Raw genomic sequence first — 13,291 nt, forward strand, 5'->3', positions numbered from 1 at the left:
AACACATCTTCTATAATCAAGCTAATCGAATGAAATTTCAAAAATCTAAATTATTTCTCTCTTTTGCTCAGTATGAGGGTCAAAGGAAAAATAAAGTGATGACTTTAAAATCAGCAACATGCATAAAACTCTCTTCTTAAATTTTTATCAAAACAAAATAACAAAAAAGATGCAGTTTTAGAATGTTTAAAACACTTGGGAAAGGATGGGAAAGTTCCAAAAATAACTCTTGGTAGCACATAGAAGTTATATTATTTTAACAACAATTTGACAATCCTCTATAGCTTTGTTTGGAAACTGTTGCAAGCTCAAATCTAAAACAAATTACTTCCTTGTTATGTTTTTAATTAGTTCCCAATAAGTTTCTGTTCTAGACAGCTGAATTGATGCAAAGACTGAGACTGTCAATTCTTTATGGACCTGCAAGGTTTTGTATTCTATGGCCATTGCCTACAGTCCCAAGTAAAAAGTAGTAAGTTATGAAGATGCCTCTTGCTCATAAAAAGTGAGGGGATGAAAACTCTACCCACATAAAAACATAATTCAGTTTCACTGGGGAGTCCAGACATAGGCTTATGAAACAAAAATATATTTAAGTGTGATATATTGAATTAAATAGATCATTTATTAAATAAGCCTTAACAGTGTCCAGAGCTTACTCTTGACTCAGGTTTAATGGATAAGGTGAGATCTGAATTAGCATCTCAAGAAACACAGAGTTCCAAAAGACAGTAATATGGGGTGGTCTTCTGACTAGGATATAATTGGTATGAGTACTGAATCAGAGACAAAATATCAGTCAGCAAGACAATGAAAAGAAGTCCTGATTCTCTCCAATTTGTCCCTCCCTTTCATTCATTCAACCATACATCTAAAATCATTTATTTGGGGGCAACTATGTATCAGGTATTATGTTATGTTCTAAGGATAAATGGAAAAGAGCCTCTAGGCAGAGGGTAGAGGGTAGGGAAAGATAGGTGGAGCACAGAGGACTTTTAGGGCAGTAAAACTATTCTGTATGATATGATAACAGTGGATACATGTCATTATACATTTGCCTAAACCCATCAAGAGTGAATCTTAGCATAAACTATGGACATTGGATGATAATGATGGATCAATGTAGATTCACTGATTGTAACAAATGTACCAGTATGGTGGGTCATGTCCATAGTGGGGGAAGCTGTGCTTGTGTGGGGGCAGGGTACAAGAGAAACTTCGATACCCGATGCTCAATTTTTCTACAAACCTAAAACTGCTTTGAAAAACTAAGTTTAATAAAATGTTTAAAAGTCCATGCCCTTAAGAAGTATACAGTCAAATGTGATATCAGAATTGTAGACAAAGTATAATGCCATATAACTTGAGATTTTATAACAGATAAATGAAGCTTAATGAAAAAGCAAGGGAGGAACAATCATCAGACTGGCTGGGAAGGAAGAGGCTGTGAAAGGCTTCAGTTTTCAGGCAAGAAAGCTGGGACAGATCATAAAACATAAGGGCATGGAGATAAAAAGAGAATAGATAAAGATATTGTTTTATGTTAGGAAGAAGCTGGAGATAAGTTTAAATAAGTAAAAGGAAGTTTTGTTGGTATATAGTGTATATTTAATTCTGAAGTGATATAGTAATAATAATAGCTAATGTTTACTGAACTCCAGTGAAATAATGTTAGAGTCTTTATTTTCATTATTTATTCTCTCTTTTGTATATTCATTGTTGTCTTTCTGTGTTGCATTCTGAATAGCTTTTTATACTCATTTTCCAGTTTATTAGCTCTTTTTCGGCAATGTCGAGTCTGCTATCAAACTATTTTCTTAATTTCGCTGATACTTCACATTTCTAAAATTTCTATTTGGTTCTTTTTCAAATATGCAACATCACTATTTGGCATTTTTCAGTTTCCTAACAATTTCTTTTTTTTTTAATTTTTTTTTTACATTTATATATTTTTGAGAGACAGAGACAGATCATGAAGAGGGGAGGAGCAGAGAGAGAGGGAGACACAGAATCTGAAGCAGGCTCCAGGCTCCAAGCTGTCAGCACAGAGCCTGACATGGGGCTTGAACTCACAAATTGCAAGATCATGACCTAGGCCGAAGTCGGATGCTTAACCGACTGAGCCATCCAGGAGCCCCTAGCTTCCTGACAATTTCAAGCTTGTTTTTATTTAGTGGAAAATAGCAAGCAATTATTGTTGTTGTTGTTAATCTGTGCCTGATAATTCCAATACCTGAAGTCTTCATGGATCTGTTTCTGTATCTCTGGCTCTCACTCATGGTATTTCATTCCATTATCTGTCTCATCTTCAATTCTGTGCTATTTGCTACTCAACTTTTGTTAGCACAAGATAAACAACACTAAATCCAATTCTTTGCCTTTTAGCAAATGCTACTATAAAAAAGCATACAAACTTACATTCTAATACCAGATACTGAAGTCTGTGGAAAACTTGTCTGCTCAATGTTGGACAATTTATTTAACCTCTCTGGACTTCAGTTTTCTTAACTTTAAAAATGAAAATGATTAATAACTGTCTAGAAGAAAGTTATTGTTTATGTGTGCAGATAAAATGAGAGAATACATATGAAAAGTAAATAGCATGCTATCAGGCACATAGCATGGGTTTTATTTTTCCCTATGAAGCCAAATATCAAAGAATAAAATAAAACATAGAAGAGGAAAGAAAATTTAGAAAGAAAAGCAAAAAAAAAAAAATTAAACACTAATGCTTTACAGATAATACATCTAGAGTAAAGACTGTGACTACTTGGGTAGATTTTGAGACCAATATCTGTTAGCTATTAACACAAATTGGTAGAGACAGAATTTAATTCCAGGGATAAGAGATAATCCCTTGAGGAATGATTCACTGCAAGGGCTGGTCCTGGTGACTACCCTTATGACAAAGTCAGAAAAAGTGAGGCGTATTTCATGCAGACTATAAGGCAAAAGCTTTTTAATGTTTCTTATAAGTAATTTAATACATAGTACAAGACAGTGGGTAATCAAGCACTAAATTATTTAGAAAAGACTATAAATGTCTCCATCTTCTGAATCCACAATCTGTACCATTACACTGATAATTTGATTTCATAGTACCTTGTATTGTTCATTATCTCTTTCAGACTAGGCTATATTTTTGCAGACACTTATATTTTCCTTATACCCTCCGTGGCTCTTAGATTAATGCCTTTAAAAATACTAAATGAAATAAAGTGAATAAAGCAAAACCTGTGTGTCAATGGCAACCATCAAAAATGCCCTTGATTAAATGGAGAAAGGTGATCTGGCTTTTGTAATTCCACGGTCTTGTTTTTTGGAGAAAATCCAAATGAGAAGCATAATTTATATATCCTTTATTATATAATTTATAAAAATACCAATTATCCAGTGGAATTTGCAAAATGACAGCCTCTATCCAAGACAGTTTTACATGGTCAACCTACATTTTACACCTGCAGCTACAAAACATTGCTGATGAAAAGGAAATGAGGTGTGTAAAAACTGCTTAGAGAAAATTACTAAACAGACCTGCAATTTCGAATTGAAATAAGAGACCTATCTTTTAGTCAGTTTCTCTCACTACACATAGATTAGCATTATGACTGTCCGCGTTCTCTAAAATAACAAGCTTAGAAAACGTCTTCTAACTTACTTGAGCTTTTATTTTTTTTAATTATTTTTTTTTAATGTTTATTTATTTTTGAGAGAGACAGAGACAGAATGTGAGTGGGCTGGAACAGAGAGAGGGAGGCACAGAATCTGAAGCAGGCTCCAGGCTCCGAGCTGTCAGCACAGAGCCTAATGCGGGGCTTGAACTCACGAGCTGTGAGATCATGACCTGAGCCGAAGTTAGACGCTCAACCAACTGAGCCACCTAGGCGCCCCAAGCTTTTAGAAGTATTCTGTGAATATGAAATAATTCATGTACAATGTTACAGAATAGAATTTAACATCATTCACTAGCGTGTACTGAGCAGTTAAAGCACAGGAACCATGCTAATTGGTATGTAGCCGACAAACAGAACTGAGATTACTTCTGGCTGGGAATTCAAGAAAAGTGTCATGGCAGAGGTCTCTGACAGATTAGTAAAATTCATACATGAAGAGATGAGAGGGAAGGGCATTCCAGAGTTGGAAGTATGATGAGTAAAAGGTAGAGAGATAGAAAAGAATTAGGCACATTTGTGGAAGGAATAAAGAAGAGTTCAGTTTGAATAGGATATTCATGGAGGAAATACCAAGAAATGGAAGGGTCATAAACAACACACCTGAGCTTTGAAATCAGACGAACCTAACCTGAAATCCTGCCATATTCTTTTATGGAAGTATAACTGACATACAATATCCCATTAGTATTTGGTGTACATCAAAGTGATTCAATATTTTTACATATTATGAAATGATCCTCACAGTAAGTATAGTTACGAACTGTCACTATACATTTTTATCAATTCATCTATAGACACACAACCCAAGGGTTGTTTCCATATCTTGGCTATTGTAAATACTGCTACAATGAACATAGGGGTGCATATATCCATTTGAATTGGTGTTTTCATTTTCTTTGTACAAATATCCTGAAGTGGAATTGCTGGCTTCCATGACAGTTCTATTTTTAATTTTTTGAGGAACTTTGCGAGGTATTGTTTTCCATAGTGGCTGCATTAATTGATCCACATCTTGCAACATTTGTTATTTTTTGTCTTTTTAATAATAGCCAATCTGACTGGTGTGATATGAGTATTGCTACGCCAGCTTTCTTTTTGTTTCAATGCCTTCACTTTCAGTCTATGTGTGCCTTCAGATCTGAAGTGCATCTCTTGTAGGCAGCATATAGATGGGTATTTTTTTTAACCTTCAGACACCTTATGTCTTTGACTGGAACATTTACTCCATTAACATTTGAAGTATTCATTGATAGATGAGTACTTGTTGACATTTTGTTAATTGTTAATTGTTTTCAAATTGTTTTTGAAACAATTTTTCTTTTTTCTGGTCTCCTTCCTTGTGATTTGGTGATTTTCTTTAGTGTTATGTTTAGGTTTCTTTATTTTTTTTTTTTGTATCCATTGTAGGTTTTGTTTTGTGGTTACCATAAGGTACTAGCATGTGTGCATGTATGTGTGCGTGCGCATATGTGTGTGTGTGTGTGTGTGTGTGTGTAGTCTATTTTAAGCTGAGAGTTGCTTAAACACATTCTATAAGCACTACATTTCTGCTTTTCACCTCCCCTCAACATTTTATGTTTTGACATCATATTTTACATCTTTTATTTTGTGTATCCCTTAGCTACTCAGTGTACTTGTAGTTGATTTTGCTATTTTTGTCTTTTAATTTTCATACTAGATTTTTAAGTGGTTATATATATTTGCCTTGACCAATGAGATTTTTTTCTTTTATATATTTTCTTATTTCTAATTAGGGCCTTTTCTTTTCTGATTAAAGAAGACCCTTTAACATTTCTTGTAGGACTGGTTTAGTGGTGATGAACTCCTTTAGTTTTTGCTTGTCTGGGATGTGATACAGTAAGAGGAAGGTGTCAGTGAGAACAACAAACTATGGCTAGCTTCAACAATTTCGAAGACTGGATCCTTGAGCTATGGAGCCACCAAGCCAACCCCGGGCTTCTCATGCCTAGAATGTTATATGAGAGAGCAATATGTTCTATGGTGTTAAAGCCATAATTATTTTGGGTATCTGTAACAGCAGTCAAATTTATATCCTAACGAATGCATGGGGCAAGAGAGCTATCAGTGAGGGAGTAGACTGTCTTAGCAGGGTAAACATTTGCTATCTTGTTTTCATCCGATGCCAGTGAAATTTATATTTGATTATGACATTGTATAAGGGAAGGTAATCATTATTGTTATAATAAAAAAATGGTAAAAATCCTAACTAACAAAGGGGAAAATTACCAATAAGTCAATGAAACCAGAAAAATAAGAAAAAAGAATAAAAGAGAAAAAATAAACTAAAATAAATAAGAAACATAAAATGAAAGTAATAAAATCAAGTATGTCAGTTGTGGACATCAGTTCTTATGGAAAGAATTATCCCCCAACAAAAACAGAGATGGCTGCAATTTAGTGTCAGCTGGATCTATGGTTTCATCTCAGGTTTGACCGGGAACAGTTGGCTTCACTCACATGGTTGTTGGCAGCACTGGATTTTCATGAACTGTTGGGCTGAGAGCCTTATTTTCTCTCTGGCTATTGACTAGAAGCTTCCCTGTTCCTTGCCATGTGGGTCTCTCTACAGAGGCTCACAATGGGACAATGGCTTGCATCAGAGTGATTAAGCCAGAGAGCAAGAGAAAACTAGCAAGACAGAAGCCAGAGCTCTTTTGTAACCTGATCTTGGAAGTGACACCTATTATTTTTGCCATCTTCTACTCATTAGAAACAAGTCACTAGGTCCAGTCCACATATCAGGGGTAGGAATTGCACAAGGGCATAAATATCAGTAGGTGAGATAATTAGGAGTTATCTTAGAGACTTAATATCACAGTCCTGCAGGAAAAAGCTACTCTCAAACTACTGATGGCAACAGAAATGGATACAGCCATTTTGGAAAGCAATAGCATTAAGATCAGTGTCTCTTGATAGCACGGCCAACTTACCTTGGTTTGCTAGGTTCTTTCTCAGTTTTAAACCTGGAAGTCCTACATCCTGGGAACCCCTTCAGTCCTGGGCCTTGGTTAGTCACCCTACTCTGGAGCCAGGCTGTGGGGTTTAAATCATGACTCCACACTTACTAGCAATGTGAACTTGGGTAAGTTACTTAATTTCTCTGTGCCTCAGTTTCCTTATCTGTAAAATAAAAATAATAATAGCATATTTGTGGAAACTAAATGAGATAATACATGTAAAGTGCTTAAAGCAATGTATGGCACATAAAAAGTGCCCAATGATATTAAATATATTAAAATATACATATCCTTTCACTAGGGTATACACACAATTATTATCCAAACCGGGACACTTTTGATAGTGAAAGGGAGTGCTAATAACAATTATGCCAGGTCAAAAGCATAAAAGAGTATATTGAGGGAAAGTGGGATATATGATCCTTACATGTGACCTACATTGAAATGTATCTCATAGAAGTAAAAGCACCTCCATATAAGACAAGTGCACAATGACGTTTACTACTCTTTTAATGGTGGAAAAATAATGCAAAATAAAGTGAATGCTTATCAATCGAGGTGGAATAAATCATGATACATAATACCATCAAATTTTATGCAACCTTTAAAAGAGTGAATTATAGGGATAACAACTGACTTGAAGGAAGTCCTTTGAAATACTGTTGAATGAGAAAAATAATATTCAGGAAAATATATTATGACTTTCCTTTTTGTAAAACAAAAGGTTTACATTCAGAGGCAAATACTGAAGCTTGAACTTCAGGATCCCAAACTTTCATGGGCTTATTCCAAGATGCTGGGAGGGTCTCTGGAAATGTTTTTGTAAATTTGGTGTAAGTAAAATATTTTAATTGCAATAAGCTCAGATTTCTTCAAATTTCTTCCAACTCCAATTTCCTTGATATCACACTTCTGTTTGTTTTTGGTAGTATTAAAATGGCTGCAGACATTTTTGGAATCTGGCTAAGGAGAAGATTAGTTTCAGATAAATTTAGTTTGGGTTTAGTGGGACATATTTGCAAGGTTTAAGTCACTCCCTTGTATAGTCCAGATGTTAAAATGGCTTCTAGAAATTCTGCTAACATCTTCTGTGCAAACTCATCTGGTATGTGACTATAAGGTTTAGAGCACTACTATGATATGAGTGATATTGTGGTAAGAGTGTGGCCTAGAAATACTTGTGGTAAGAGTGTGGCCTAGAAATACTAGAAATACCAGAAATATTTGGTATGTACAGAAGTTAGTGTATGGAAAGTTCTTCCAAATCTTATAGCTTAGATATGAAAGAGGGTTTTTATCAAATTTGACAATAATCCTAAAAACTAGCATGGCAGTGCCAATAAGCGATTGTAAAGCTGAAAGGAGATTTTCTACAGACAAAAAAAAAAAAAAAGCCCTAATTTTGATCAACGATGCTAAACGAGGAAAAAATTCAACAAGGAAGGATTGAATTATTTTATTTTCTCTATGTTAGCATTGTCTAAAAGAAGTATAATGTGAGCCACATATGTAACTTTAAATTTGCTAGTAGCCACATTTTTAAAAGTTTTGAAAATAGATAAAATTAATTTTAATAATGTATCATTTGGGGCGCCTGGGTGGCTCAGTCGGTTGGGCGTCCGACTTCAGCTCAGGGCAAGATCTCGCGGTCAGTGAGTTCGAGCCTCGCGTAGGGCTCTGGGCTGATGGCTCAGAGCCTGGAGCCTGCTTCCGATGCTGTGACTCCCTCTCTCTCTGCCCCCCCCCCCCCCGTTCATGCTCTGTCTCTCTCTGTCTCTCTCTGTTTCAAAAATAAATAAAACATTAAAAAAATTAAAAAAATAATGTATCATTTATCTCAACTTATCAAAAATATTGCATTTTTATTATTAATAATTATATTTTACTTTCCTTTTTATGTACTAGCTGTTCATAATCTGAAGTGTAATTTACACTTTCAGCATGTGAATTCAGGTAGTAAACTTTCACTGGAAATACATGATCTGTATTTAGATTTTATAAAATTACAGTTGGAAAAGTAGATTCAACTGTAAACAAACTTGGTCTAAACATACTTAAAAGTTTTCAGATAACTGAAATGAGTAGCCAAAAATTATTTTTCCTTTAGTATTTGCATCCACATTCATATAATTATCTCATCGCTCTTAGAAGAATTGATTTGACTTTGACATAGTTTCAGCTTCAAAATTATATCTGCCCAAGTTAAGTAAGTTCCCTGAGTCAGAATTATTAATATAAAAGTCAAGAGCTATTGCATACATTTAAATTATAAGTTTGGAATCTGCTAAAAATGTTTTAAAATGTTTTATGGGACATTTAATTCTAATTTTAAGCAAATAATTTTCACTGATTCTATTTTCATTGTTGAGAGCAAACTTCTTACCAAATTTACTGTGCATTTGCTGGATGTACCTCTTACTACTTTCCACTTTATTATCTCAAAAAAAATTTTTTTAGACAACAAACATCTTTTTCAGTTTGCTCTGCCATGGCAAATTATAACTGGCATCATCATGAAATTTGTGACATATCATATTCCAGTCTCTCCTTTTTCCATTTAAAAGAATGCTTCAGTCATAAAATGTGTGCAAAGTGGAAAAGGAGATGAGGTGAGGGAACTGGGGAAACCCTAGTCATTGTAGGAAAATCCCAGTCCTTAGTGCTCCGGAACTTATGCATGGGGGCCCTCCAAAACTGTGTAACTACATCGGGAGGATCTACATGTTTCTACACCTAATTACCAACAGCAGAAAGGACAGTCTTTGCTTGCAGACAACTACAATCCTTATACAATGAAAGAAAAAATAAAATTGCAAACTAATAGGTATGGCATGATTCTATTTTGGTTTTATTTTATTTTCCTTAAAAAGAAATAAAGCCCATGTGTACACACATATACATGTTTGTCTATGCTTATATGTGTAAGGAGACAACTAAAGGATATATACTGAGCTGTTAGCATTGTCTAAATGAAGGTGGGTTAAGAAGTTAGCACAACTGGGTCAGGAAAAATGGTGAAAATGATCAGTATTGCCCTTATAAAATTGTGCATTGTATTATAGGTTTTAATTCAGTACTACACACATATATTTATCATTTGTAAGCCATCCAATACAGGAAAAACCTTTTTCAAATATAATATGATTTATTATTATTGTTGTTAGTTCATAATTTCATTATATTATAATCTGAGATTGGGACCTGATTCTCTGATATGTTAAGACTGCCCTTGTGACCTAGTTAAGTAGTCAGTTTTTATAAGTGCTTTATGTATGTGTGAAAGAATACATGTATTCTCTACTGATGGGTACAGAGTTCTAAATATATCTATTAAATCATGATTGTTAGTTGTATTATTCAACATAGTATATTCTTTTTTAATTTATTTTTGTATTTTTTAGAGAGACAAAGCATGAGTGGGGAGGGAGGGAAGGAGAGAGAGAGAGAGAGAGAGAGAGAGAGAGAGAGAGAGAGAGAGAATCTTACCCTGGGGCCCAACGCAAGGCTTGATTCCACAACCCTTAGATCACGACTTGAGCTGAAATCAAGACAGATGCTCAACCAACTGAGCCACCCAGGTGCCACTAACAAAGTATATTCCTTTTTTTAAAAATTTTCTTTACTGTTTATTTATTTTTGAGAGAGAGAGAGAGAGAGAGAGGGAGAGAGAGAGAGAGAGAGAGAGAGCGAGAGAGCACCAGCAGGGTTGGGGCAGACAGGGAGACACAGAATCCAAAGCAGGCTCCAGGCTCCCAGCTGTTAGCAGAGACTGACATGAGGCGCGAACTCACGAACCATGAGATGGTGACCTGAGTCGAAGTTAACTTAACCTACTGAGCTACTCAGGCGCCCCTAACAAAGTGTATTCTTATGCTTCTTCATTTATCAAAATTCTCAGTGAAATATATTAAAATCTTTCACAAATTGTGGATTTCAATTTGTCTTCAAACTCTTATCAGTTTTGGCTTTTAATATTTCAAGTCAATGTTGTATGTGAAAATGACTGAAAAATTTTGTGACTTTATACTTCTTACTATATTGTGCTTTATTCTTTTATTGTTATGTAGTATCCCTCTTTATCTCTTTTAATGTTTTAAGTTTCAATTATATTTGGACTGATGATATTGCTTTAATGCCTTTCATTAGGTTGTTTTCACTTGATCTTTTGTTTCTTAACCCCTTTGTATCATTTTTACTTATGCTCAACTCCTGGAAAATTAATATAGAAAGATTTTTAAAAACTGAATCCAGTATGATTATCTTTGTCTTTTATTAATTATTTTCTATTTTGTGGTTTTGGTTTGCCTTGCTTACTCTTGGCTTCACCTCTTTTTTTCCATATTTAAGGACATTTTAATTTATAAAAATTTCTTTATTCTTTTATTTTATACTACTGGTTTGGAAGATATAAATTATGTTCCTAATTTTTACTGGTTTATCTCAAAATTTTTACTAGAAATTTTGTAACAAAAAATTAAAAATTATTAAGTATCTTTGTCTAATTTCTTAGCCCACTTCACTTACTCTCTGATCATAACCCTCTATCTTCCTTGTTTTTATAGTCTGAAAATTTAATACACCTGACTGTACATTTTTAGAAGGAGGCATGATTTCTGGCTCCCTCTTGAAGTGGGGCTCTTTTAGATTCCATATCCCTGAAGGATGCAGTCTTCCTATGGATCCTGCCCATTTTGGGGCCCAGTCACCAGGTGGGATTGCTATTTAGGTTCCAATTTCTAGTTTGTGTCTCTGATCTAGTTGACAATAGAGATATTTTTTTTCTTTTTTCTTTTTTTTTTAGCACAGCTAGAATTTGTAACTTTCTCATTTTATATTGTACCCTCATCATTGTTTTTGATGCACTGGAAAATAGGGGAAGAGTTGCTTTAAAGTAAACCTGAAAGACCTTGCTGAGTTGACAGGTCATGTTATAATTTTATAATCAGAAAAATGTATAATTGATTTAAAAAATAAATATAATACAAGTCTATATACATCTAATGTTCATTCACATTTATATAAAGTTATACACAGGAAAAAAAATAACAAGAAAGAAATAAACCAGGATGTTAACATCAGTTACCCTGATAGGTAAGATTCAGTAAAATACTTTACTTTTACTTTTTTTACTTTTCACATAGTGAACAAAATTAACAAAATTATTTATTCAGTTTTATAATGAGAGCTTATTATAATAAGTTCTATATAAGTTCATAATGATTAACTTATTTTTAAAAGGCTACTAGAAGAAAATTTAGCATTATATTACTAGCTATATTAAAAATTATTATACTATACTAAAAAATAATAACACCAATATAACAGGTTTTCCTAAGGGAAACAAAAGATATTTAAAATGATTTCAGAGGTTTAGAAGAATTTCTGTGTTGCTAGTTTCAGAATTAGACATATCACTCCTTTCCACACTTGGTTACGATAATCTAAGTATGCTTCTATTGAAATGATGATCCAGGATCCTCAAACTTGCCTGTGACTTAATGTCTGCTTACTTTTAAAATTTTCTAAGGAAAAGAATGTTAGCTGGTTCACTGCTCTTGACTTGTTTATAGCGCAGTTTTTAACATTCCATTATTTTCTTTTCACTTCCTCTGTTCACAGGTGGGAGACCCAGAAGACACTAGATGACTATTCAGTAATTAATTGAAGGGTTCTATAGAAATGTACAGCATAGAACAACCTATGTGATTAAACGGCACCTACAGTTTTTTCTCTGGGTTCTGTGCATAAATAGCAGAATACGATAACCCACAGAGAACAGATGTGGCCAAGTTTGGCAGTAAAATATATAATTCTGGATGCACTAATGGTCTATTTGAGTCTGATTGACTCAAGAGGTATGTAGAATGCTTTAGACTTTTATTTTGTAATGTAGATAAAATCTCTCCTATTACTTTATGCCTAATGTCTCCTTTTTCTTTGTGTCTCATACACCTATGGCCTTGGAAAAGAGTAAGTCCTCAATAAATAGCTGTGGAATAAATGAATGAATGAATGATCTTATTAAAAATAGTTTTAAGCAGTAGGATGGAGCACAGGAGGAAGAGTTATGAATCACAGTCCCTTCTCAATGAGAGATTTACTTTTGAATTATCATCTCTTTCAACAAACTATTCATCTATTCTGACTTAGTTTCCTCAACTGCAATAGAAGATATGATGATAAATGTGATGAAATGATAGATCTAGAAATATTTTGTGCATTAATTCTTGGTGGAGTTTAAATAATGAAAATACTTTTAATTCTCTATTTTTCTGAACTATTCAAACCTAGTCTGTTAATTCCCAAAAATAACCTAAGAATAAGCTATTTTTGTCTTTTCATTTTTAATAAATTGCCTCTGAGAGGCAAATGAACAATCTATTATGAGTTTCTTGAATATGTGTATTCTAATATAAATGTGAAATGTAATACATTGGATGAAATCTAGAATAAAATATAGTAACAATTTTTTTTTACTTTTTAAATGTATAATGTGACTATAGTTGGGTGTTAGTTAATTTTGCTAATGTTAATTAAGACTGTAGGAGTACCTAAAGAAAGAACTAGTAGTTTTAGTATAATATTACATTAATAACATAGCATCTATGGAAAAGAATATAAAATAAATTAGTGAGTGTG

General features: G+C 33.7%; 1 protein-coding gene across 18 annotated transcripts in view; it reads right to left on the bottom strand.

Moving 5' to 3' along the window:
• The window catches only part of ANKS1B (ankyrin repeat and sterile alpha motif domain containing 1B), a 1,072,204-nt gene that overhangs the window by 643,045 nt on the left and 415,868 nt on the right, over nucleotides 1–13,291 (bottom strand). Inside the window, exon 1 of one of the 18 annotated variants that reach the window (XM_045062217.1) lies at nucleotides 6,626–6,648. The exons of the other annotated variants lie outside the window; for them this stretch is intronic. The gene's annotated coding sequence lies outside the window, so the exon portion shown is untranslated. Of the gene's footprint in view, nucleotides 1–6,625; nucleotides 6,649–13,291 lie in introns of those variants that run through there. 18 annotated transcript variants of the gene reach the window in all.

Source organism: Felis catus, chromosome B4, assembly GCF_018350175.1.
Source record: "Felis catus isolate Fca126 chromosome B4, F.catus_Fca126_mat1.0, whole genome shotgun sequence".
Lineage (NCBI taxonomy): Eukaryota > Metazoa > Chordata > Mammalia > Carnivora > Felidae > Felis > Felis catus.